This window comes from Neovison vison, chromosome 12 (genome assembly GCF_020171115.1).
Source record: "Neovison vison isolate M4711 chromosome 12, ASM_NN_V1, whole genome shotgun sequence".
NCBI classification, from domain to species: Eukaryota; Metazoa; Chordata; class Mammalia; order Carnivora; family Mustelidae; genus Neogale; species Neogale vison.
Window position 1 is genome coordinate 11,775,984 of NC_058102.1, and position 27,307 is coordinate 11,803,290.

The 27,307-nt window shown below is 44.6% G+C and overlaps 1 protein-coding gene across 12 annotated transcripts in view; it reads left to right on the forward strand.

The window, feature by feature from the left end:
* RBFOX2 (RNA binding fox-1 homolog 2) overlaps positions 1–27,307 on the forward strand; it is a 266,184-nt gene that overhangs the window by 95,326 nt on the left and 143,551 nt on the right. The gene's annotated exons all lie outside the window — the stretch shown is intronic.

Below are 27,307 nucleotides of genomic sequence, written 5' to 3' on the forward strand. Positions count from 1 at the left end.
TGTTGCCTCACACCCTCTAGTGGATGAAGGGCTGGTAAATGCTGTGGCATCTGGTGTTTGAGCATTTTGCTCGAACCATGTAATTAGCTTCAGACTCACTCTTGCATTTTAGATCATTTCCTTCTACAAATAGTTAGTAAGCCTTTTCCTTTTGGAAAAGACCATTTCATTTCATCGGCTGCTGTCTGCCATGTGTCTGAATAACTTGCCTATTCTGCTATTTCTTGATTTACCAATTTTAGACACTATATTTTGGCTTCCTACTGTTGGAGATGAGATATTAACAGTTTTCTAGACACTGTCTCCTTTCTAATAAAGCCAGTTTAAAACAATCCATGTTTATTACTAATTTATGGTTATATAATATTTATATTATTATGACTAAGTGTAGCTGAATCATATATTCACTTTCTTATATACTTTTCCATTTTCCCTGGAGTTATTAAATATATATATGGATATATATAGAAAATAATAAGTAGATAAATAAATTTAGTAATCACTTAAAAGCACAATTGAGATGTAATTTCTGTACCATAAAAGTCATTCAATGTAGGCAAACTCATTCAGTGAGCTTATGAATTTATAGTGTGGTGCCACCATCACCACAGTTTGGTTTTAGAATATTTCCATAACACACCTCCCCACCCCTCCCGCCCAGATTTTCTCGAATTTTTTTGCAATTCACCCCAAGCAGAAACTGCTGATCTGTTTTCTGACTCTGTTTTTCCTGGATATTTTATGTAAATGGGATCATGTGATATGTATGGAGTCTTGCGTGTGTGACGTCTGTCATTTAGCGTAATGTTTTTCAGGTTCATCCATGTTGTAGCACGCATCGCTATGTCATTACTCTTTGTTGCTGAAGAGTGTTCTTTTCTGTGGATGTATGCCATTTCGTTAATCCATTTACCAGTTGATAGATAATTTGGATCGTTTTTCAGTTTGGCCTTTATGAATAATGCTGTTACGAACATTTGCATTGAAGTCTTTGTGTGGGCATATGTTTTAATTCTCTCGGGCAGATTTCTAGGAGTGGAATTGCTGGGTTTTATGGTAAGCTCGTGTGTCAGAAACTATCACACTATTTTCCAAAGTGGCTTGGTTTTTATCCTTTTTTATTATACAGAGTATGTGTTGGTAGCTCATTTGGTTTTGGTTTGCATTTCTTTATACTGAAAGATGTAGAGTTGCCTTTTTGGTGGGGCTTATTAGCCCTTTGTGTTTTCTTTGTTGAGATATCTGTTTAAGTCTTTCACTTTGCCCACTTTTTACTGGTTCGTTTGTACTCTTATTTGAATGATAAGAGTTCTTTATATATTCTGGGTACAAGTTCTTTGTCACATTTACAATTTGCAGATTTTTTTTTCTCAGTTATGAGATTTTGCAAGACAAATCTGTCCCCTCTCCCTAATAAAACAAAACTATATTTTCATCCTTTTTTACTAAATTTGGATAAACTCTATATAACTATCCTGGGAAAGAGACTAGAAACAGGCATTTGACTATCTTTGTTCAGTACTGGAGATGGCTCCCCCAAAAGACTGGTAGGTTTATAGTGGTTTTGTGTTTGGCTGACACATCCTCCAGATCCTTAGTCGCTGGCATGTTTAGGTAAGAAAGTTCTTCAGGCAGTGAAGAGCTATTATGCTGATTTCTACTTGTCATAAGAGATGTAATGTGGTAGAGGATCAGCCACAGTCATTGACTTTTCTTTATTTAACCAAGGCACTGTAGCTTCCGTAAGGCTATTTCATGGAAATTCCTCTGGACACAAACATACACACACCTGCACAAACCACACCCTGGCTTTGGATTTAAAAATCAGTGTTGCCCTTGCTTGTATGACTTTGGGCAAGTACTTTCCTTCTCTGAGCCTCAGTTTCTTGATCTATAAAATAGGAATAGTATCTACTGTGAAAGGTTGTTTTGCAATTAGAGGTAACATACATAAATTTCCCAGCATACGATAGGGTCATTAAGTCATTTTTCTCTTTAATTATATGGAAACGGGGCCTTAGGGAAGCTTTATAAGGAGATGCTTAGTTAATGTAGGCTTTGAATTTACCATGTGAGATGACTTAAATCTGTAGATTTGAAATTTCTAGCCCAGGAGCATAGCTTTACCGTATTTCCAAAAAAAAAATATGCTTGGTTGTGGGGAATGAAACCTGTACCAGTTTATTTACATAACTCATTATGGGTCTTGGCAGCATCCGTAGAAAGAGGGAGTGGAGTCAGTTTTGAGATTGCTATGACTTGGACAGAATCTGGCCAAACTGTGCTGTTCGAGACTCTCTACAACCATTGTGCTCCTCGTTAGGCCCTTCCACGTATTTCTTCTACTGTGCACGGCTCTTCAGAGTCCTTCAGATCTCCGTCCTGGGTATTTATTTCTTCCTAGTGCCTTTTGCTTGAAATATTTCTCCTGTTCCCAGCGGAACCCTAAGTATCCTTCAGGAACCCCCGCCGTAACTTAACCTGCTGTATGAGACCTTTGCTTACTGCCTCTACTCATTTGAACTCACTTAGCACTTCATATGCATAGCATTTCCGTAAGTGTTAGAGCCAGTGAGTTTGGTAGATTTATGAAGACCATGAGCAAAATCTAACTTCTGTAAGGCTCAGTGTTGTCATCGGTGAAAGTGAGGAGGACAGTACTTTTGTAAGCATTACACTGGTAAAATTTCCATGTCAAAAGTGACTTAATAGCTGACGTGATATTTCACTGCTTCTACCTTCTGCTTTTCCTGTAGTCCAGAAAGTCTCTTCTCATCTCTGGGCCCAAGTTTTTTCTTCTTCCTTTAAGAAGTCTTTTGGCTCTAATGGGTTTGACTTTGTGGTTCTTGACAGTATCATGCTTCCTAAGGAAAACAGTGGGGGTTTTTATCACTTAACTTCCTACCTCTGAATTCAGCAGGGCTGCTCTGGATCTGGGGATAGATGAGTAACTCAAACCAGAAGCACAGAAAGGATGGCTGGCTTTCTTCTCATCCCTCTTCTGTATGTGGTTTCTTTGTCACATCCTGTCTTTTATTCCGTGGCTTGACTTCTTCCCCCAGCTTTGCCAGTTTTTACTCAGTTTGGATTTGCTGTGATTTTAGGCTGTCAGAACAGTTTGTACTCATCTCTTGACGCAAATCCTTACTATTTTGTAAATGGATGCATCATAACTTCACTGGTTGGCTTTCCAGTAGATTGACCTAACCTTTATGGGCATTTGATTTGTGTTGTAATGAGAAGTTTAATATGGCCTTCGAAAAGATTTATCTGACTAAGGATTATTAATCACTGGGACTACTTATATAGGAAAACTCTAGAATTTTCTTTATTTGCAGTTTTCAAAATCAGGTGATTCATCTCTTTAGACTTGTTCAGGGCGGCCACGTAGTTAGTAGACATAAGCGGCAGATAGCCATAAGCACACCTGGCTGCCATTTCGTGAGTTACTTTTAAGAAACATGATCGATCTCTTCAACGTTGTCCTTCAACAGACAGCCACTGGCAGGTGATTTAGAATGAAACCAGCTAGTTAAGTGTAAGATAAAGCAAAAGGCCTCATAGTTGGTGGCCAAAACGTGCTTCAGTTATAGATAAAATATTTTTATTTTCTTGATAGCATTAGTGTATGCCATTATACTGAGCTGATTTAGGGTTGATTTAGAAAGGCAGGGGGAATACAACAGATGATTTAAGGTCTTTGTGTTAGAAAACGTGGTGCCATCATAAGATAATTTCAGTAAATTCAATGTAATCGTACATTTAAACGAAGGCTCAGCTCTGATTTCACTGGAGTATCATTATTCTGCTTAGCTGTTTCCTTGCTGAAAACTCTTCAGTGGCTACTCTGGGACATCTGTGGTATGGCCCCAGTGTTTATCCTTCTGTGTCTTGTAAGGTTCTCTGTGTTCTAGCCACACTATAGGTTGGGGTGGTATAGTTTTGAAATCAGATAAGGGTTTTAATTCTAATTTCTTCTTTATGGTCTTTTGCATGTTTAGATACTGGCCATCCTTACCATCATTTAAATACCGCTTCAGATGCTGTCTCTTTCAGGAAGTCTTGCCTGCTGAACTCCCAGGGCACAGAATTTCCACTTTATAATGGCACTTTATCACTGCATATTATTTTATGTTGGCCCATACTGTTCTGTGCGAGCAAGGATCCTATCATACTTCTTGATATTCTTAAATACTTTGCTCAGAGTAAGTACTCAGTAAGAATTTGGTAAAGGGATCAATTAAAAAGTAAACTTATCTCTAGCCTTCTTGAAATACAGAGACTACTCTGTGGGGATTTCTTCCTGTGGAAGATTAAAAAAAAAAAATCTTTGTTCAGGCTTTCATTGGGTTTTTTGCTTTTGCCTTGCCAGAACTATATAAAAAATTAATACTTAAGAAGGTAGATATCTGATCTTCAGCAAGAGAGAGTGCCCTCACAAGTTTAATGGGTTTCGTCAAGTGGATATTAAATGTAAATCTGCCATTTTGTGGAGCCACACAGGCTCTTAAACCACTCAATAAACATCCTTATTGAATTAGTAGAACTTTTCAACAAGGGCCTGCCTGTGTATCTCCTATTATTAGGATCTTTCATTGTTCCTTAGAGCGTCTTTAGCCTGTGCTCTCAGAAGCTTTGGGGTGTCATGTGGATCCTAGAATCATTTAAGCTAAAGATGCTTCTAGCTCCTTAATTCTGTTATTTCGTCATTGGTGTAGGGAGCTCATGCACTCATTTTGATGGTTGTGTCTAAATTTTAGACTCGCAAGTAGGGGTCCCCAGAAAAAGAGAGTTAACGTGTGTCGAACACTGATTATGTGCCAAATCCTGTATCAAGCTTTTAGCAAGTATTATTTTATTCCTCCCCTTTGCAGGTGAGGAAACCAAGGCTCAAAGAGATTTAAGTCATTGCCCAAGACTGTGTAGCTAATAATTAGTGAAGTTGGGTTTTACTTTTATTTTTAGTTTTTATAAGTTGGGGGAGAGGGAGAGAGGGAAACTTAAAGGCACCAATTTGATCTCACAACCCTGAGATCATGACCTGAGCTGAAATCAAAGAGTCATATGCCTAACCGACTAAGCCGCCCAGGCACCCCTGAAGGTTTTTTTTTGTCGTTGTTTTAATTTTATTTATTTATTTATTTGAGAGAGAGAGCACACAGGAGAGCACAAGCGGGGGGAAAGGGAGAAGCGGGCTCCCCACTGAGCAGGGAGCCCAATGTAGGGCTCCATGGGATCAGGACACAAACCAAAAGCAGACACCCAACTGACTGAGCCACCCAGGTGCCTCCTAAAAGTTGAGTTTTAAATCTGAATGTTAGATTGGACCGTTGATGATACTTCTACCAAAAGAGCACATGTCTTTTCCTTATTTACTTTTTTTTTTTTTTCAAGATTTTATTTATTTGACAAAGAGACAACAAGAGCAAGAACATAAGCAGGGGGGTGGGAGAGAAAGCAGGCTTTCCACCGAGCAGGGAGCCTGGTGTGGGTCTCAGTCCTAGGACCTGGGGATCATGACTTGAGCCGAAGGCAGACACTTAATGACTGAGTCACCCAGGAGCCCCTCCTTATTTACTTTTAATTAAATATGTGTTCTGGGGTGCCTGGATGGCTCAGTGGGTTAAGTGTCTGCCTTCAGTACCTGGGATCCAGTCCTGCGTCAGGCTTCCTGCTCAGCGGGGAAAGTGGCTTTCTCGCTCGCTCTCAAATAAATGAGTAAAATCTTAAAAAAAAAAAAATGTGTGTGTTTTAAAGATTTTATTCATTTATTTGACAGACAGAGATCACAAGTAGGCAGAGAGGCAGGCAGAGAGAGAGAGGGGCAAGCAGGTTCCCTGCTGAGCAGAGAGCCCGATGTGAGGCTTGATCCCAGGACCCTGGGATCATGACCTGAGCCGAAGGCAGAGGCTTTAACCCACTGAGCCACCCAGGCACCCCATGTGTGTGTGTTTTTTTACATCTTACTTGCATGTTTGATTTTTCTTTAGTTGGTAGTGAATGTTACTTCCTTTCTGTTTCCCATCCCCAGCCTACACTGAGGGGGTAATAATTCTGTATTATATTCCTCTAGTCCTGTGGAGTTTACAGATCACTTTCCTGTCCATTTTCATTTGATCTTGGTGAGCCCCATTGAGATCTACATGTGGGCGGGGGTGGGGGAGGCCAGGGTTTTAATCTCCTTTGGCAGATGAGGAAATTCGATGTCCAGCTTTGTGAGAGATTTTCCAAGGGTGGTAATAAGTGGCACAGGGAGAAGAGCATAGCTTTTTTTGAAGAGGCACACTGCCCTCCAGACTAAACTCCATAGCAGTACCTTCTTTTTCTAATGAAGTCGGTGGACACAATCTATGAAAAATGTGAGTGCGGCAGTCCTGGTAGCAAAGATTTGTTTGGAGGACTTGGAGCCTCACCCTCTGAGCATCCTTTTGACCCTGAAGCCCCCTCAGCTGATTGGAACACTCTTTGGAGACCACTGGGGAATAATCAAAGAACCTTAGTGTCAAGCAGACGTGGGCTCAGAGTTTTAGTTACTGCCTGATGTTTCCCCTCGCTTTCGGGTGCTCGTTTGTAAAGTGGGCATGCTTCTGTAGGATTGCTGATGCATGTCACCAACAAGCATGCCTGAGCCTAGCTCAGTGGCTGCTGGGCTTCTCTGAAGGAGCCATCAGCCTGTCAGGAGGTCGAGGTCGGCTGCTCAGCATGTGCGGGGCTCCTGCTGGAGAGCGTGGGGAGCTTGTCGCTGAGGCTGCGCTCCCAGAACTTACAGCGCTTTGCACTCGACTGAAGGGTCACACATCACTTTTATCAGTCGTTGAGAACAGGAATGGACAGACACGTTTTGCAAAGGATCAGTGTGCAGATATTTTGGGCTTTGGGGGCCATTGGGCCTCTCTCGCAGCTGTTCAGCTCTGCTGCTGTGGTGTGTGAGCAGCTGTAGACAGCATGGGGATGAATGACTGTGGCTGTGTCCTAATAAAACTTTATTTGAGGGCACTGAATTTCATGGAATTTCCACATGTCATGAAATAAGCTTCTTTGGATTTTTTTCCCCAAGCATTTAAAAAAAAATGTAAAAACCATCTCAGCTCATGGTCCATGTGCAGGTTGTACAAAAGCAAGTGATGAGCTGGATCTGGACCGTAGACCATAGCTTGCTGACTCCTTATTTAGATGTTGCTTGTTGACAGTGTAGTTTTTAACCCTGTGAAGAGTAATTTAATTTAAAAACTGATTTCTATTAAGAAGTAGTGCTACTATAAAAGGCTTCATCACACAGTAGAAAAAGGATTTGTTTTCCTCCATTTCCTTTCAAGAATTATTACATGTTTTAGTTTCTTTACCCTCTACGAAGTGGTTAAAATGCAGCTGTCCTTGTCCTGGGTAATGGTTACATGAAGAAGTTTCTGAGTAAAGACTGTATAGTGTAGTGGAGAGACCATGCGTCATGAGGGAGTCAGGAAACTTGGCTTTTTCACTAATTTTGACTTTGCATATGTCACTTTGCTTCTTTGGGCCCTTCAGTTTCCTCCTAGAAATAAGGAAGTTCGAGATGATAATATTTGAGATCCTGGCAACTCTGATGTGCTTTTATTCTGTTGTTAGTTCTTAGTTGTCTGGAATGGTGCTGTTAAACAGTTTTCATCTATAGACGCTCTTAAGTACTTCACCAGTTAGTTGTTTTTTTTTTTTTTAATTGTTTCACATTTATTGGGTTTCACACTGTGTTGGGGACTATTTACAGTAGCAGTTTATTCCTGCTGTGCTGATGCTGGAGCCATTTCTGAAGTGAGCGGCAGCCGTGATTGAAGTTCCACATACGTTCTTGTAAAGGCCGCTCACTTCGTGTTCTGCCAGCCTGTGAGAGAGCTCACCTGTTTGGAGATAAGCTTCGGTTACAAAATGAGGGGGGACTTGGGAAATCAGAAGAAGAAAAGGGCTATCCTGATTATATAGGGGGCTTAGGAAGATTTTGCAACTGGAAGCCCTGTCCTCAAGTCTGAGTTACACTCAGAGGACTTTAGGCTCTCCTGGGGTTGGAGGAGAAAAGGGAGAGAGCCCCGGAGCAAGTGGCTATATCTGTTTTTGTCAACAGAGGGCACCCAGAGCAAAGCAAGTGCTCTGTGACATTGGAAGGCTGTGCTCCGCTCCCCAGGCAGGCACCGGGCAACATGCAGTGGACTCACGGTGCCGGACTCACCGTGCGACTGTCTCTCGCGGTTTGTTTGGTCTGTGCCCACATTCTCAGACGTTTTGTCCCACACTGAAGTCAGATATCTTATTTTATTATCATTATTATTATTTAAAGGAGGCTCCATGCCCAGGGTGGAGCCCAGTGTGGGACTTGAACTCAAGACACTGAGATCAGGACTTGAGCTAATACCAGTGTCAGATGCTTAACCGACTGAGCCACCCAGATGCCCCTATTTAAATTCATTAAAAGAAAAAAATCCCTGAAATCTTTTAATTTAAAAATTTTTTTTTAAGATTTCATTTATTTATTTGACAGAGAAAGCACAAGTAGGGGCAACAGCAGGCAGAAGGAGAGGGAGAAGCAGGCTCCTTGCTGAGCAGGGAGCCTGATACAAGGCTGGATCCCAGGACCCTAGTATCATGACCTGAGCTGAAGGTGGATGCTTAACTGACTGAGCCACCCAGGCGCCCCTAAAATCATTTTCTTAAAAGTAATACACGTTCTTTGAAGAAAGTTGAGAAAATACAGGAGACCAAAAGAATAAAATAAAAATGGCCTTAAATATATTTAACTTCAGGGCACATCAATGGCCTGCTTTTTATTATTGCCTTTTGGGCACCGAGGCTGATGTGCTGGATGACAACAGGAAACAATGGGCACACGGCTTCTGTAAATAAGTTATTATTTATTGAGTACCTTCTGGGTGCCAGGCAGCATATTAATCACTTATATAGAGCTTTCCATTTAGCTTTGCTAGTACCTGCGTGCACTAGACGTGTCAGGTAGTGTTTTGCCCATTTTACAGAAGTGGCAACTGAGAGTGGGCAGAGTCACTCGTCAAGTACTTTGGAACCCAGATGTGTTGAAACTCCCAAACCTGTGCTTCTTTAGTGTCATTTACCTTCATTCCTTTCCATGGCACTGTAGGTCATGGGCCACTGCTCGTGTGGCTCATGTGGTGTGGGGGCGATTTTACAGTGTCTGTGGGGACAGAGAAACGAGATGTGGAAGAAGGGACACGAAAGGCAAGACAGAGCAGGGGTAGACTTTGAGACCCAAGCAAAGCTGCCATCCAGCCCAGTTATCTTGGGGAAGGGGTCGGCTGAGCAGCGGAGCACGGCATGGAATAGCAACATGAGCAGTTGATCGGAAGGAACGAGGGCGGGTGTGTGGAAACTAGGGACTGCCAGGGAGCCCGTCTCCCCCATTACATTTCCCTTCCCGAGGAAGTTGTAATTCCTTCCAGGCATTTTAAAACGGCTTTGTTGAATGTAATTCGATACTATGCAATTCATCCATTTAAAGTATACAGTTCTGTGGCTTTAGTATAGTCACAGAGTTGTTCAGCCGTCACCACGGTCAACTGCAGAACATTCTCGTCATTCCAAAAAAAAAAAAAACCCAAAACTATGGACCCCAAGTCCTCATTTCCCAGTTCCTTTAGGCCCTTCTGCTTCACGCTGTAGGCGGCCACTAGTCTAGTTTCTGTCTCCGCTGATTTGCCCATTCTGGATACTTCCTAGAAAATGGACCTTGTGATACGTGACCCGTTTGTGTCCGGCTTCTTTCACTTAGCGTGTTTTCAGGCTGCCCCCGCATGCGCCACGCGCCAGTAGTACTTCCTTCTTTGCTGTTGTTAGATAACATCCCTTGAGGTGCACACCCCACTTCTGATTCGCGCTTTTATGTTGGGAAGGGAAAGGTAAAGAGAACGGGACAGAAAATGAGAATTCTTCCTCCTAATAGAAAATGGAGGGAATGGACGGCTGCCCTGCAAAGCCAGGCTGTCTGGCGCTTTAGAGGAGCTGTGAGCGGAGGCAGAGGTATGTGGATGCCTGGCGGCTCCCGGAGTCGATGGTGGCAGGGCGGCGGCTCTTCTGACCTGAGCACGTGCAGCGCTCGGGAGCTCATTGTGTTGCTCTCTGCGCCAGCCCATGCCCCTGCTCCCTACAATGCCTCCTGTGGAACCCGAGAGGCCTTCGCCGATCTAATCTGGGTACATGTCCCTCGGTTGTGGCAGCTCCACGTCTCCAGAGAGCCCTCTCTCAAGAGCTGCCGGTTTGTTGAGTGCTGGCAGTTGCAAGATTATTTCTGACCACACGATTTGTCCAGTGGAGAATACACCCGGCGTCCAGGTCCTGATCTATTGGCCAGAAATAGCAACTGCCATTCCTGTGTGTCCTTCTCAGCATCCTCTCTGGCGGGCTCTGTGTGCCGGCAAACTACGTGCCCTTGCAGGTGCCAGGTGACTTTGCCGTTGTCCCGTCGCTTTCCATTGCCTTCTTTCCCGCCTTACTGATCAGGGAACAGAGAGTCCTGACGGGACTTCAGGGGCCAGGACTGTAAATCCCAAAACCTTGTCGTTTGTGTTCCAGAAAGGTTGTAGCCGGCTTTCTCCTCTGCCTGAACTTCCAGTCTAGTTGAGAGAGGAAACTGTCCTCGCTTGAGAGTACATTGTCATACCCCAGCTCTCCTGTGGCCTGTCTGCCATGACATGGGAACACAAGTGCAGGGTAGGGAGCATCGGCTTGGCCCTCAGTCCCCTTGAATGTCAGAGCTGGGTGTCGTCGCCTCGCTCTGCTCTGCTGTCGGGGAAACCGAGCTCAGAGAAGTTGACTACACAAGGCTGTGGTCCCATGGGCTTAGAGCTCTGGCTGGTGGTGGAGCTGGGTCTGTGGTACAGAACCTTTGTTCTCAGGCTGGTGCCTTTCCCCTTCACATGGCGCGGTTTCCTGATGACCGTGTGCTGTCATGACCAAGGAGTGGCCTAGCCCTGCCCTGGTCCATCAGCAGTGCACATTTTACGGGTGTGTGTGTGTGTGTGTGTGAGAGAGAGAGAGAGAGAGAGAGAGAGAGAGAGAGAGAGAGAGACACAGCTTGACAGATTGGGATTGTGAGGATGAAAATTTGTCAAGAAAGAGCAAGAGCACTGGATTGTGAGTTTGGGTGCCGCTGGCTGATGGAACGCAGTCCCTTCTGGCCCTCCCCGACGCAGCTTTGCAGTGACAAGTCATGTTTTTGATGATAGGATTGTCATTCTTCGAGAGCCCCCATGTCTATTTGCTAAAAAAATGTATGTGCTGCCGCACCAAGCCCAACAAGCAGTCATCTTGTCGTGTCTGTCTGAAGGTGCTGGCTCGTGGCTGCCAGCTCCATGCTCGGTGTCATTTTTCCCCTGGTGTGTCATGAAGAGAACCGACCCACGGTTCTTCTCCCCCAGTGCATGGCCCCGCTCTCCTTCCCCTCGCTCTTGGTTGGCGCATGGAGCTCCGCGTGCGCCGCATGTTCCGGCACCCCTGCCCCGTGACGCGGACAGATTTCTGCAGCGTGACCCCAACTGCTGGCAACAGCCTTAAAAGCAGCCCGTTCTTAGAGGAACACAGCTCTGGGCAGTACTTCCCTTCGTCCCCATCGTGTCCTGTCTGTCCTGTCCTCCCTCACCAGCCTGAACTGCTGTTTAGGGATAGGTGGTGTCCTTCGCTCTTCAAGACCCCAGCGCCTGGCACGTTGCGCAGTAGATGGTCGTTAAATAGCCTTTGGCATCTTGGTGCTGTTTACCGGTCTCTGGTGGGGCTGGCGGGGTAAAGGTGCAGGGACGCTAATACACTTGTCATTTGGCGCTGTTACTTCTTCATAGAAGTTGCTTTATGGTCTTCAGGAATAATTTATAGTGATGGCTACTATTTATTGAATGCTGACGGTGCAGCCAATCCTGTGTGCAGTACCCCCCCCGCCCCAGTTCCCGACCATTCTTAGCAGCCTTCCCTCTGCCGTAGGTGGTGAAAGCCCAGTCTGGCAGATGAAGGCACTGAGCTCTGAAGAGGTTTAGGTCACAGAGCTGGAAAGTGGTGGAATAGGTATTTGAACCTGGGCCTGCCTGACAATGGAGCCTGTTTTTAATAACCACGTGGCGTCTCCTTGAGTAGTTAATTTGCTGAGCATTCCTGAAAAAGAGAGCTGAGTCACTTATGTTCCCTGGGACTTAGAAATGAGACATCTGTGTTAGCAAAGGGCACTCGTAGCATAGTTTGGATTGGATTTGGCTTTGGGATTATAGAGCAGAAACAAAAGGGAGCCATAAGGAGCCTCTGTTACTTCCTGAAGCTGATTTGTTTTGGCCGCATGTTGAGGAGTCTTTGCTCTTTGAGTCCACCGTGGGTCAGGTCATTCCTAGTCTGCACCTTTCCTGAGGGATGGGTCTGCCTGGCCATTCTGGATTGTTTGGGGTGGGCCTTGCTGTCGTTCCTGGGCTCACACTGAGGCAGGCTTGTATTGCTGCCTGGGCTGACTTATTTCTTCAAGGGTCTCCTGTTTCCATCCTTTATTAGGAGACCTCTTTGATTTTATTTTGATCCACTCTCTTGCTCCCCGACCCCCATTTCAGTTACTGGGAGTTTAGAATTGAGCTGATGACTCGTGGCTGTATGTAGGAACACAGGGAATGCAGGTTTGGGTGGCTCTTCAGTGACCAGTCCTGTGGAGTCCCCGTGGAGTCTTGGGGATAGGACTGCCTCTCTGACTTTCTGCTCAGAACTGAAATATTTTGGTATACCCTTGAAATGGGAGAGAAACTTCTGAGGTAACAAGAGTTGTTGGGGCCATAAGGTTTTGAGGAGACAGGCCCTTCCTGCACTCTTCCCTGGGGGAAAGAATATAGCCAAGATTGAAGGGCATTGCCTCAACCAATTCAGTTAAGTGGCCCTTCCTAGATTAATAACTTGGGCAGACTTCCCAGTGGATTTGGCAAGGTATTGGGTTTCTCTCTCCCCCAACCCTCCCTTCTCTCTGCTCTGCACATGTGTGCTAACATAATTACAGAGAGGTTGCATCTTGCAATAAGATATCCTTTTTTAAAAGGAGGGCTGCCTCCTGAAGAGGATGGAGAGAAATTCAGGGGGAGGGAATGTGCTTGTGTAGTCTCGTCATGTTTTTGGAATGGCAGACTTGGAGAAAAATGGTACCGTGGAGGCCAGCAGGCTGGTTCCCCGCTGCAAGGGCCGGGGGCAGGCAGGATGGTGGCGGTGTTGATTTCAAGCACCTAGAGCAGGAACGTTCCTTACTAATTTTGTGCTAGACCAATATTAAAACTGCCTTTTTGCACTGGCTCGCCCCTCCAGATTGTGTTACTAAGACTCTGGTCATTAAAGAACAAGTGCTCTGTTGTTCATGAAGGCCGGAGGTTACAGTCTTCTGAGTTTGGTGGTCAAGGGTTCAGAAATATTTTACAGATTTAGTTGAAAACCTGAGCAGATGCTCCTGCTCTTGTTTACCCGTGGGGATCGGGTGACATTCTTCCCCACCCCTTGGGAAGCCGACCAATCACAGCAAGGAGTGGATTTCAGTGCCTCCCTGGCCTCCTCCCATAGGAGTCTGCCCAGCCCAGGCTCTCTGGAGCCTTGGCGGAGGCTGAGCACTTAACTCTTGGGTGTCTGACCTTGCAGTTAGCTTGTTCCCTAGTTCACGTGGGCTCTCTGAGCCCGTATGATGGTAGGCTAAGCTTGCTTGTGCCCTCAAGGGAATGTTCCTAATGAGGCAAGGTGCAATGCACTGAGCTTGCAGAAGCTGATTTTAAGCCTTAATGCTGCCAGTAACCAGCGGTGTAACCTTGGGAAAGTTACTTTCCCTACTTGGACTTGATTTCCTTTCTGCTAAGTTAAGTGGAAAGGAAAGGGGGAGAGCAAGCATATGTGACACAGCGATCTATGCCAGCCACCGGTGCTTCATGTATGGCTATCCTGAGGTGTGCGGACAGACGTGCAGCCTACACCGCGTGCCTCTTCTGAAGCAGTTTGCATTTTACACTTTGCTGTCTGCAGGGCACATGCCATTCACCCGATTTTCTAGATGAGAAGAGTGAAGGCTAGGGAGGCTGTCCGACTTGCCCAAGGTCAAAGCTAGGAAGGCCCATCTGGCTCTAAAGCCCAGGCTTTCTTCCATTCCACTGGGCTGGCTAAAAAAGCCCTACAAGTCGTTCCAGCATTTTCATTCTCATGCTCTGAAAGCTTTAACTCCTTAGTGGCTTTTAATCCTGTCCTGTGGAAGCCCAAACATGGCTGTCTTCCCCTTCACAGCCCTGTCCCTAACACGACCTGAGTGACTTCGACAGTCTTGTCATCTCCTGAGTCCTGAAGGAAGATGGCGCAGCCACCCATTCTCCCCTTCCCTCCATAGAGAAGTGCGCATCCTTTCTAGCCACCATCTCCTGCTCCCTACGTTCCCTACGCATGCCCCTCCCTCATGCACAGGCAGGTATTTCCTTTTCCTCTGTGGCTGGTGTTTATGGTTGTCGGGTAAGTATTTCTGATTTAAGGGACGGGTGCAATTTTGAAGAGAGTAAAAAAAATAAAAGAACCAAAAAACCCCACGTCCTTTACTTGAAGCTTTCCTGTGACATAGATCCTGCAGTACTGGCTTTACTTCTACCAGGAACCCCTGACATCTGTCTCCCCACCCCCACCCCGCCCCGTGTTAGAAGCTCCCCCTTTCGAAGAGCTTTGTTTTTCATGATAGTCCCTGTAAATTCTCCTAGCCATCTGTTATAACAGGGACATCTTGCCCAGTGGAACACTTTGTGTTTCTCTCCCTGCAGGTTTTCCTTTAAAAGTCACAGAGAAAATGGCTCTCTTTAGGTGAGTTCTCATCGATGTTCTGTTGCTACCAATTTAAAAGAAATTATAGTAGTGGCCCTAACATGTCAGATTTGCCAAGGAGGCATTTTCTGTCCTTTTCTTGTGGGCTGAGAAGAAATGACAATAAACAGATCAATGAACAATTATAATTATTTAGACAGGCACTCACCTAAGTTTTGTATGTACATTATTTCTGATTTTCATAACAGCCCTGCATTTAAAGACGAAGAAATAGCTATTGAAAGAAGTTAGGTTAGAGTCCTTGCTCAAGGTCAGAGCCTGTGAGTGGTGATTTGGCAATTTGATGCCACTTCCAAAACCAGGTTCTTTCTTTAGTACCATGCTGCCTCCAGAAAATGATCTTGAGAGTTCAGTTAAGCATCTGTGGCCATGCCTCAGCTCTGATCACCCCAGAAAATCTATGTCTTCCTTTAAAAAGGGAAGTACCATGTTACATGATAAACATCAGAGTTGAAAACAAATTTTCAAGAGAGGTGTTATTTTCTGGTCTATGCCAACTTTTACAATCAGGTAATGTTTACTGATGGTTAGTTTGAATTACTTTCACTGAAAATCCATCCCTTCCCTTCTGGTTATAAATGAAAATACTAAACAGCTACTCATCATCAGATCCTGGAGAGTTAGGAATTTCACTTTGAATTAGGGTGGGCAGGAAGAGGTGGGCCTTAGAAGAGGAGTAATATACAGGTAGATAGAGTAAAGCAGGTTGAATTTTCTTGGAGTAAGGAAATACTATCATTTGCTCCAGCATCTGGTATATCCTCTGTTCACCTTGTCTTTGAGCACTTGGAGTGGGGACAAGAACCCACAATGCAAGGCGGCTAGATATTAATTACTTAGGCCTCAGACTTCTCCCTCCTTTCAGGACCCACTTAGGATGCACTTCCGTTAAAGTTCTATTGGGCTCTCCCGGCTCTCTTGAGTTGTGTGCAGTGAGACATTCACGCAAGAGAAGTATATTTGACTAGGTGGTCCCTGCCTTCTGGATCAGCCTAACAAATATTTCAACAACGAGTACCGGGTGCCTATTCTATGCCAGTCGCCTGGCATAACACCGGTGATCCTGACATGGGTAAGACATGACCACTGACCTGGAGGCTCTCATAGTCGAATTTGAAGTCTCATTCAGGATAGAAGACCTACAGACACAGAATTAACAAAAGGCAGTTATACGCTTAAGGTTGTGAACAAATAAGTGAACCAGGGATGGCACATTTTACCGGGGTCCAGAGATCACAGGGGTTCGGGTTTCCCCGCATAGTAAAGACAGGGTTCATTTCCAGTCTCGTCCAGGGTGTGGGGCAGGGTAGGGCCAGGGCAAGATGGGGTATGGTTCATGCCACTCCTGGGGAAAGGAGGCAGCGAACACGGCTCACGGGATGAGGATAAGGCCCTTACCCTTCTGGAATCGGTGGGGGAGGCCCAGCAGTCGGCATTTTAAGTGGCAACGTGGAGGTGCCGGCGGCTCGTGTGGCACAACAGCAGCTTGGTCCCTGATATCACAGGTTTTATGAAAAAATTAAGCAATCTCTGTATTTCTCTTTCAGTTCCTTGGTTAGCTTTTGAGAACAGTATTCTCTGTTGTAGAAACCTTGACATTTATTCTTGTTGGGTTTTTAAAAGGTAGAGAACTCTAAGCTAAGTCATACGCTGCTGAAGACCTTAGGAGGCCCGTTTGCCGGAAGCACACCTCACTTGCGTAGCAAGAACCAGCAACTTCTTGCTGGTTGTCAGATACTTTATTAGGTTCCCTTGCAAAAAGCTCACCTAATGAAGAACCCCTCTCTCTCCCCCATTTTGGGTCCGAAGCTTACCTAAACCCTCCAGTGGGAGAAGGCGTAGGGAAAGTAGATTCATCTCTCCCTCTCCCCTCTCCCCAGCTTCATAGTAGCTTAACTTAAGTACCCTGTGAAGGTAAAGATAAACGTGAGAACCTTCAGGATGAAAAGAACGTTAGAGAGGAGAGAAGTCAGGGGAGGTCATATCAGGCTTAAAGTGGAAACTATGTTACAACCTAAGCAAGGAGCAACTGATAGGTCTATAAATAGGATTTTATCTCCTCATAGAGAATGTTTGGCATGGTTGTAGCTTCCCATGTGGGGGACTGTTATATTTACTAAAAATAAACTGTGTTTCAGAAATGATTAAAGTAAGTCCCACTGAACTCATTTATGTTATTAAAAGTGTAGTCATAGCCTGAAAATAAGTTTATAGAGTTTAGTATGTGCTATCTTTTGGGAGAACTTTGATATTGAAGCCATCAGTTAGATCTGGGATAGAATGGTCTGGTTCACTCTGGCATGGATTAGATAGATTACCTTCTCAGAAAGTAATGTTATTTCGGTGTTTTTAGTTCTCCTGCTGGATCAGAAGACCCCCAACCCGCAGTCATACACCAGACTCACAAACAGGCATTATAAAATAAGTGTGTCATCTAGGGAAGGTAAAATAGTTCGAATTCCCCAGAAATCGGACTACTTAATTAGAGCAGGTTGGATATGGCCATTCAGAGGAGGATGCAAAGTAAATTGGCAGGCAGTACCTTCTCCGACAGCCTTTCTCAGAACAAAAACCTTCAAGATGCCTGACTTTGTTTCTCACACTCCTGTTATCTTGATTGTAACCCTTTAAAACGTGCGGCAAATTCTTGGCATCTGTCTGCCTGTCACCTAATCTCTGACACCCCTGGCTAGCTTGTTTTCCTCCTGCCAGTGTATTTGAAATTAGTAAAAAGCATCTGTTAATTTCAGTATCCTCCTAGAAGATTATGAGAAGCTGAAATTTGGCTAATAGTGGAATTGCTTAAAGCATATTCCTCCAAGTTATTTGACCAGGGACTACTTTGTGACCTGTAACGTGTGGAGCCACACAGTGAGATGTGACTCCCGCACAATGTGGGCTGGCATGAAAGGAGTTCCCAGAAATGGTTTCAAAGACGGGCTAATGGCTTCAAGAAGTGAGTTAAATGTTAAATCATTTCAAAGTGTAAACATGAATGAGATTAAGCCATTTTTTGTTTCACGTGCACTGCCCACTCCTGAGCGCGCCGGTTACAGAAAGTCTTTTCGGATCAGGCAGTCTCGCTTGTTCTCCTTATTTCTCAGGTCCGGCATCCACTCTGAGTGCTGTGTGCATGTGTTCGGTGCTTTCTTTCGAATGAATACGTTGTAGAAGTAAACCATTGCTAACATCCATCTAAAAATTGTGGGGCTGCCTCCTGACGTTGGTGAAATGCTAAAATGGGTTTATGTACTCCCAAGGTGTCACATTCCCTAAGTGCTTTAACCCTTCTACTGCTGTGCCTCTTTTTCTTCCCTTAACCACCACTCAGCTCCCTCTTCCCCCCAATACTTCAGAATAGAATGCCGAGGTTCTCCTGATACTGTATTTTCTGAAAGGTGAAGAGATAAGAAAGTTGGTGAGGTGGGCTTGACAAGTTCATGGATTTCCTTGGATCCCAAACCGAGTTTCCCTGTAATTGCTTTCATGTAAATTTCATTTTGTAACTCCCACTACTAGTAGCAGTAATTGGCAATGGTAATGATAGATGTAACGCTCTGATTACAGACTAGTTAGCATAGTCTGTTTGATTTGAGTCTGACAGTATCCCTGTGATGTCGGCATTAGTACCCCCATTTTATAGACAATGGAGAGAGAGAGAGAGAGTGTGTGTATACACATACATACATATACATTTGACTGTTTTTCATACTGGAATCCGGAAATTAAGTTAAAGTTGTATTTCTACCATTTTGGTGTGGAATGGTTAGAGACAGTATATTAGGAAAATAGACTGTTGACTTTTTGGCCTAGACTTGCAGCCTAGACATTTAAAGGTTCTTTTATAACTTCTGTCATAGTCATCAGGTGAGCATGCTATTAATGTGTATAGAGCTTTCTCTTGTTTCTCCCTCTTCCCCTTTGCCCTGCTTGTGTTCACTTCTCCCCTCTCTCTCACTCACTCTCTCAAATAAATAAATAAATAAATAAATTCTTTAAAAAGTATAAAATAGTCATATAGTAAAAAGTTGCTCCTTGATTCTGGTCTTGAGCCCTCGCAGTGCCTATCCCCTGGAGGCAATGGGTGTTTTACCATTTTGTATATAATTCCTCAATTTTTTCTTTTCAATGCTATTATGCTATGCATTGTTCTGAACCTTTCTTTTATCTCTTAAAAATATGTAGTAGAGTATTTCCTAACAGTATTTTAAGAACTTTCTCCCCCCTGCCCAGGCTATATGGTGTCTGTTGTAAGGAGGAACCATACATAATTCATTAAACAGAAGGATCTTGTCTTATTCTCCTATCTGTCCCTGCTCTGTAAACAACATTTGTTCATATTGGTTGAACTTAACATTCGTTCATGTTGCTTGAACTGAGTTGAATTTGACTATGCAGAATATTTTAGGAATGAGTTATTTCTGGTGGTGGTGTATTCCAACTCCCTGAGAGGATTTTCCCTTCTCTGAGCACCAAGATGTTTAAGTTATTTTGGAAATAAATCCTTGTAAAAGGTATTATGTAACTATATATTTCTTTTTCATAGTATAATAGTAGACACTTTTCTTAATGGTTTTAACACAGTTGTCAACATCAATTATTGTTTCTGACTTAAAGGATGATATTTCAGGAGCATCTGCTGGCTTGGCCTTACCGTATAGTCCCATTTTGCATTTTGATATCTTACCTGGTTTTTGGTTTTTTTTCTCTTGGTCCCTCATGCTCCTGATGTGGCTGCCTCTGACATAATAGTCCCCTTTCCTCTGGTACTTAGTCCTTAACTGCTTCCAAGTTCCCTTTTCCTAATTTGCCTTTCAAATGTTCAGTGGGCAAGTAGCCAGATAACCAGGACGGAAATTTACTTCTAAAATAAATAGATAGAGAGAGAAGGCCTGGCAGAGCTGTACTGCTGATGAAAGTACACGAACACTTTGGTATTTTGGATACTTAGGGAGCCATTTGCTTCCTAGTTATTACCATGTTCTAAAACAGCTCTGTCCAATAGAACTTTCTTTGGCACTGGAAATGTTTTATATCTGCCCTGTCCGCTGCCCTCATGTGGTTCTTGAGCACTTGAAATGTGGCTAGTGTGACTGGGGAACTGAAAATTCAGTATTAACTAAACTATTAGTTTAGTTTAGTAATAACTAAACTATTAGTATTAACTAGTGGCTGCTGTGTCAGAGGCATGATTCTAGACTCTAGATAATTAACTTGTTTACAGCAAGTGTGGTTATAGTGGAGTTTGGATTGGGATGCTGTTTTATTGTGCTGAGCAGAATAAATTTATGGTATTGGAAGAGAGGCAGTTTGGAATGTTGATGTTCAGATTACCTTAAAGTAATTGGTTAGATTGGAGCTGCTTTTTCATATTAATATTACGATTATTTCAAACTGTTTTTCTAAAGCCATTGGTGCAGGCATGTATTTATGGTTTCTAACTGTGGTAAAACTTTGAGTCCTTTTGGTTACTAGGGCAAAATTAGTAGCACTCTAACTTTATTTATAGGACTTGGATAGACAGTTGCCTGAGCGCCAGAGATGCCTGCAAATAACTTTGACCTTTCCTAATAGAAAGTCAAGGGATAAAATGTTCCGTAGTAGATCTCAGTTGTATGCGGTATACATAAAATATTACTTTTTAATGGTGAAAACAAAATAATACTAAAAACAAACAAGAAACCAAAGGAATCAAGAAGTGATAGATTTTGATATCAACTAGGAAGAAAATAAACCAAGCGCATTAGGAGAGGACGTGGTAGGAGAGGAAGGCCCTCCAATGAAAGAGAGCAGAGAGCGGTCTGGAGAGTTCTCTTTGAGGAGGTGTTTTTAAGTTGAGGCCTGAAGATAAGAGGGAGCCGGCCTTGCAGAGGATGAGGAGGGATTTCAAGAAGAGGGAATAAAGGAGTTAAGGGGTGCCGGGGAGAGGGATGGACTTGCTCTAGATCAGGAACTGGCATGAGGTCCGCTCATGTAGGCATGAGCCTGGAGATTGAAGGTAAGCTAATGATACGCACTGAACTTGGAGAGGCAGGCGCTTAGCAGATCATATAGGACCGGTCTTAAAGGCCATTATAAGGGCTTTAGATAGAGAACATTTTTTAACAACTTAATTATTTTATTTATTTGAGAGAGAGAGAAAACGCATGCGTGCGTGAGCACATGAGTGAAGGCAAGGACAGAGGGAGAGGAGGAGGCGCAGAATCTCAGGCCAGCTCCCCTCTGAGCACAGAGCCCAGCTTGGGGCTCGATCCCCACGACCCGGAGATCATGACCTGAGCTGAAGGCAGATGCTTAACTGACCGAGCCCCCAGGCGCCCCCAGGAAGCAAACATTTTTAAGTGTGACGTGATGCTGTAGAATCAGAGAAGTGATATGATCTGAGTTGTGTTTTAAAAACTCCCTCCGGCTGCTCTGCGATGAATGATTTGAAGGGGAGCCGCAGCGAAAGTGGAGGAAGCCCGGAGATGTCCAGGAAGGAGCTGCTGGGGGCTTGGGCTAAGGTGGTGGTAGTGGAGACAGAGAAGTCAGACGTGCAGGACTTGCTAATGGGTTTCGTGTGAGGGGTGAGGGATCTGGGAGGGAACTCTGCCTTTCATAATTGCCTGCTGGTACCACTTAGTGGGAGAGGGAACACCAAGTATATATTAGATTTCGAGGTGGTGGTGGTGGTGGGAATTAAAGCCCAGTGTGGGGCACACATGTATGTTCGACTTGTCTATGAGATGGTGAAGTCTCTTACTAGAGCATGAGAAGAGGTCTAGGCTGGGGTGTCAGTTTGTAATTATTAGGATGTGGGTGGTATAGGAAGCAGTGGGAACGAGTGGGATAAATCAGATTAAAGACGATGAGCCAGGATTGGGCCCCAAGGAGCACTTCTTTTTGAGAGACCTGTTGAGGGAGAAACCAGAAAAAGGCATTGAGAAGAAGTAATCAGTAATATAGGGGAAAACCCCCCTACCCCCCACGACTGCAGTATCTTAGAAGCTTAGAGAAAGAGAGTGTTTCAAGGAAGTTGCCAACTTTGTTGAATCCTGATAAGCGGTGAGGTAAGTTGAGGACCACATTGAATTAAGTGACAGGAAGTAGCTGACATTGGCCAGTCAGTTTAATGGAGTAGAGAGCTTGGAAACTTGGAGTAGATTGAAGAAGAAAAGAGGGGTGAAGTAGAGACCAGGTGTGGTCAACTTTTTGGAGAAGTATCACTGTGAAGTGGTGAGCTGGGAAACGGTAGGGAGGTAAGGGGTCAAAGAAGAATTTTATAAAAACCGACATTCATTTAGTCACTTGCCAGTTATTGAACATTACGGTTTTTTTTGAAGTTCTTATGCTCTTACAGATTGCTACGATGAACTGCCTTCTACCCTTGTGGGGCTTTTCTTTCTTTCTTTTTCTTTTTTAAAGATTTACTTATTTGTCAGAGTGAGAGAAAGCAAGTACAAGCAGGGGGGAGAAGCAAGTGGAGGGAGAAGCAGGCTCCCCACCGGGCAAGGATCCAAATATGGGACCTGATCGCAGGACCCTGGGACTGCGACCCTAGCCGAAGGTAGACATCTGACTGAGCCACCCCAGTGTCCCTTGTGGGGCTCTTCTAAGATAGGCTCCTTGGAGATGGGATTGCTGAGCCACAGGCCACGCATGTTTCAGAATGTCATAGATATTGCCCAACGGACCTCCAAAGTGGTGGCACCACTGTATACTTTCCGCATCGCTGCATGAGAGCAGTGGGAGGTTTTCTGAAGACGGACGTATGTTGATCTGCCGGCCTGACAGTGATGAGTATAGAGGGGAGAGATTGATGTTTGGGAGAGGGGGTGATCAGCAGAGCAGTGCAGTCCTTACGTAGGTGCCTGGGGAGGGGTGTGAGCACAAGAGGTGAAATGGGCCTTGATGCCAGGGATGCTTCCATCATTGTAAAAGAGCATAAGGGAGAGGCGATGCGTGCGTTTCTAGTGCAGGTTGTAGATTTGGTGGGGAGAAGACCGTCCGGATGCTTCTCTTTTATTTTTATTTACTTACTTATTTATTTTGGGTAAAGATTTTATTTTTAAGTAACTTCTGCACTCAACATGGGGCTTGAACTTACAACCCCGAGATCAAGAGTCATGCGCTCCACTGCTTCAGCCAGTCAGGTGCCCCTGAATGCTTCTTTTTTAAAATGAAATATTTGGATAGAGCAACAACCGAAAGTTGGATGGTGGGGAGAGATTGAAATAGGTTTGAGGAGAAGGTAAGAGTGCAGTCATTTTGGAGAGTGGGAAGCTTACAAGGGCAGCTTTGGTGGAATTGCTTGGCACTGTCAAGGGCCCATTTGAGCTTTGTGATCATGAACTTGTAGTCAAGTCGGTCAGCTTGGTTATGTGATCTCTTTCCAGCAGCGTTCAGCTGTGTGGGCACAGGCACAGAGAAGGCAGATAACTGTTTCACCAAGTTTGGACTTTTGCCACGTGGCAGGGATGGAGAGGACACATGATTGAGGGTATTTGCAGAGGAGGGATTATAATTATGGACCATTGGAATGACAGTTGCACAGAGGAGGGAAAGGAGGACATGACTGGAGTGGGTAGATAATGAAGAAGTGGTCGGGATAGGGACTTCCCAGGAGGGCAGAAATTGTACTGGAGGGGGTACCATAGTGAGTAACTTGGACGTATGGGAGCTTATTTGAGAGTATGGTTGAAACGTAATAAGGAAAAACAGAGCTTTCTTAAGATAACTCATTTTCTTCTTTTAGGGATAGTTGCTCTGCGTTGGGTAAGAGCTCTAATATCCCAAAGTTGCCTGTAGCTGTTCTGAGAGGTGAGCTTGGGACATACCCTTTCTTTTCTCCGTGTGTGCATCTTGAACTTACGTTAGAGATCATACAAGGTGACCACAGTTTCCAAGAGGTTTCTAAAACTGTGCTCTTAGTGATATCGGTCCTAGGGAGCAGGAGCGGTCCTTGACCAGAGCTGCAGCCTTTGGAAGCTCACACACGGAGCGTGACCCACCGCCATCGTTTGTTGCTGGAGGCCTTGGTGACGGGCAGAGGTAGCCTGCAGGGTCATATCTAGGCTAAAACGTCCATCGATTCTGTCACTCTCAATAAGATTTTACCAGTGAATGTGTGCAGGGGACACCATCTTGGAGTCCCACAGCCTTGTGTTCAGCTTTGGGCTCCTTTGAGCCCCGGTTTCCTTTTATATGTGAAAAGCATAAGGCAGGGCCTGCTGCACAGTGATACTGTGAAGGTGTAAGGAGAAAATGCCTGCCCAGTTCCGGCGCAGAGTCTGTCCTGGGTGAGTGCTGGCCACTGGTGGTGTCTCACACCAAATCCGTAAGCCCGGGAGGAGTGCTCCTGGTGTGTCTTCCAAGGTTGAAGGTGGCCTGGAAGGTGGCCACCCTGTCTCTCCTTCCTGAGTCTCTGCTGTTTTGTGAGGGCAGTGAGCTGTCTGGACCAGCTTTCCAGACTTTCGTGTGTGCAGACCACCTGGGGCTTTATTTGGATTCTGTAAATCTAGGCTGGGGTCCTGAGAGTCTGCATCGCTAAGTAGCTTCCAGCCAACTGACTGACCCTGACCATGACCAACCCCGACCGTAGTGCTGCTGAGGCTAGTCCGTGGGTCAGATCTTGAGTAGCAGAATTCTATTAGAGAATTGCCCTGTGGGAATCCTTGCTATTTTAAGCTGAGAGGAGGCAAGGTTAAAAGAGCCCTATTCTTTCAACTTTTTTTTTTTTTTAAGTCAAATTCAGTTGGACCTCATGTGGCCCATGTCTATAGCTCAGTGTTGTGGGGAGTCTGTATTGTCTCTACCCGTCCCCAAGGTGAAAGGAATATACATTACGGAGAGAAGGTTGCCTTTGGATTTCTTTTGGAAATCTTCAGGGCCTGATTTCTCAGGTATATGTTTACAGAATTGTCTTGGCTCCCCAGAGGTGCACACGTCCCCCGCCAGCCTTCTGCACCCACAGAGAAACTTGCATAAAACAGGCAGTCTCTTGAACTGTTAGACTTTGTGGCAGAGACTGCAAAATGTGGCTCCCAACCCTTTCTGAGAGTCTGGCCCACTAGACTCTCCACATGACAAAATCTAGCGCTTTCAGAAGCAGGAATTCAGGATGCATTATACGGTTAGAATTACTGGCAGCACCCATATTGCTGTCCCTGGTAATCTGATTTTTCTTTCTCGGAAGCACGCGTGCCAGACTTGCTCTGTGGGCCCTCCCTGGGACGTTACCTTCTCTGAAACTCCGGTTCACATGCTTCGTCCTCTGAACTAACATACAGGCCGATAAACCTCAGAGCACGGTCACGCAGTCTGATAAAATGTTCTCAGAGAATGAGGTATGCACCCTCATCCTCTGTGTCATTGAAGACCGTGATCTTCCTCACAGTGTCCTCGTAGTGTGGAATGGTTGTACTTTTGTGTCTCTTAATCCGAGTAGCTATAAAGTATGGGTTTCCTCCTTTGACTTTGACAATTTGAGAGACTTTTTTTTTCCCTCCAACCTCTTTGTTTGCTTCCCCCCCCCCCTTTTTTTAAAGGTAGGAAAATGTGGACATGCAGGAGCATGAATAAAAGAAGTTTCATTTAGCTTGCCTGTGGGTTTTTGGAGTTTTTCGGTGTGTGTGAAGAAAACACAAAAGAGTTTGATTTTGCCTGACTGCTTACCCAGTTTTTAAAAATTATAATCAGAAAAGGAAAAGAAGCGTTTGGGGATTTACGAGCTTTCCCTGTGGTTCCAAAGTTTATAATGGGGCCACTTACAGGTGTTTTGGAGGTCGTTTTTGGGTTTTTGGTGACATATTTGAACTTTTCCAATTTTGTATCTAGGACCCCCTTTCTGTGTTTTTATCTTTATTCACTCCAGGAGAGCACGGTATCTTACCCCATACTTGATTAGAAGGTAACACCATAAAGTGATAATATGTGAAATTCTATTGTATTTGTTCTTTTGATACTTGGTTAAGAATGAACGAGACCATTTTCTATCTTCAGAGAGTTTGAAAAGACTATAATGGCTTACCAGTGTGATTTTAATAGTTATTAAGAACTGTATTTATATTCCTATAAAATTGATTATGGATTTTAACAGTTTGTAGAAAGTCAAGGTTTATTTTCGCATTAGGAAAAAAAAGGCTGTCTCAGGTTTAGGCTTGGAAGTTCTTACTGCTCTTTTGTACTGGAAATGAGGTAATCCTGCCTTCAGAGGAAAGCAGAGACGTTCTGCATAAAGAAAAAGAAAAGGTTTGGGTGAGGCTGAAAACACCTGCCCCACCTCTCCCAAGTTTAAATGAGCTGGGAGTTTAGTAGGTGGGAGGAGAGAAAAGGTCTTTATTGTAAGCTCTCTGGCAGAAGGCACATAGTGGGGACGGAAAGGAAAAGTGACTTGAACCCTAAGGAAAAAAAGGAGTTCCACTGCAGAAGGCCCCTTAGACAGGAGCGTTACAGTGGGGAAGGATTAGGTGGAGGAGAGCAAGTGGACCTGTCCCAGCGGCAAGGCCGGCCTTGAGGGTGAGGCTTGCAGACCTTACTTGGAGATTTTACAAGCACAGGAGAGCCGTCTCAACATGTCTGAGGGGAACAGAACCCTGAGGCAGCTGGAAGGTGGTAGGCCTCTTGTTTTTGTTTTGTTTTGTTTTGGTCTCATATTGTTCTTTCTTTAATGGAATGAAGTATTCCCCAAAACACAGAATCCTTGGAGAGTGTATGGTGCACCTACTGTGTGCTAGGTACTATACACAAGACTCCGTAGCCAAAATTAGATGGGCTCTGCCCTGAAAGATATGGATAAAGGAGATAAGGTTGGTAGGTACAGGAATGCAGTAGTCACTGACCCAAATGGTGAAAGCCATGTTACAGACGCCTGGCTCGCAGAGGAGGGAGGGTTTCACGTGCAGCTGGGGTGGGCTGCTGGATTTGAGCGAGCGGGAAATGGGTAGGAAGTAAGGAAAGAGCATGGGCACTGGTGTATGGAGGAGTCAGCTATTTTCAGAATCAAAACCACTAGGACACATGATTTGATGATACTTGTTCACTGTTGAAGATAATGGATTCGAATATGCCTGGCGTATCAGAGGTACTAAGTGTTTGAACAGCACTTAGGGAACGTGGTCACCAGGAGCTTGACAGATAGTCTACACAGTTCTGCCATTTGATTTAATTACAACTACTTCACAAGGAGTACTAGACTACGCAGTTTTTGGTTGAGGAAACAGGGGCCTAGTCTTAAGTTAAATAACTTTCCCTAGGCCATCATGAGAATAATTGTGGACCCAGCTTCCAAACCCGTGCTTTGTCCCCTGTGCTGTTCCCCATGCCTAGTAAAGAGTCTGCAACGTGCTAGGGGCCCCAAATCCATGTGACTCTAAACCCTTGCTTGTCCTCTCTCCCTTCAGAAAGGAGCTGTCTGTGTTGATCTGAACTAGGGCAACAGTGATAAAAAAGATGAAAGCCTATTCAAGTTTACACGTACTTTTTC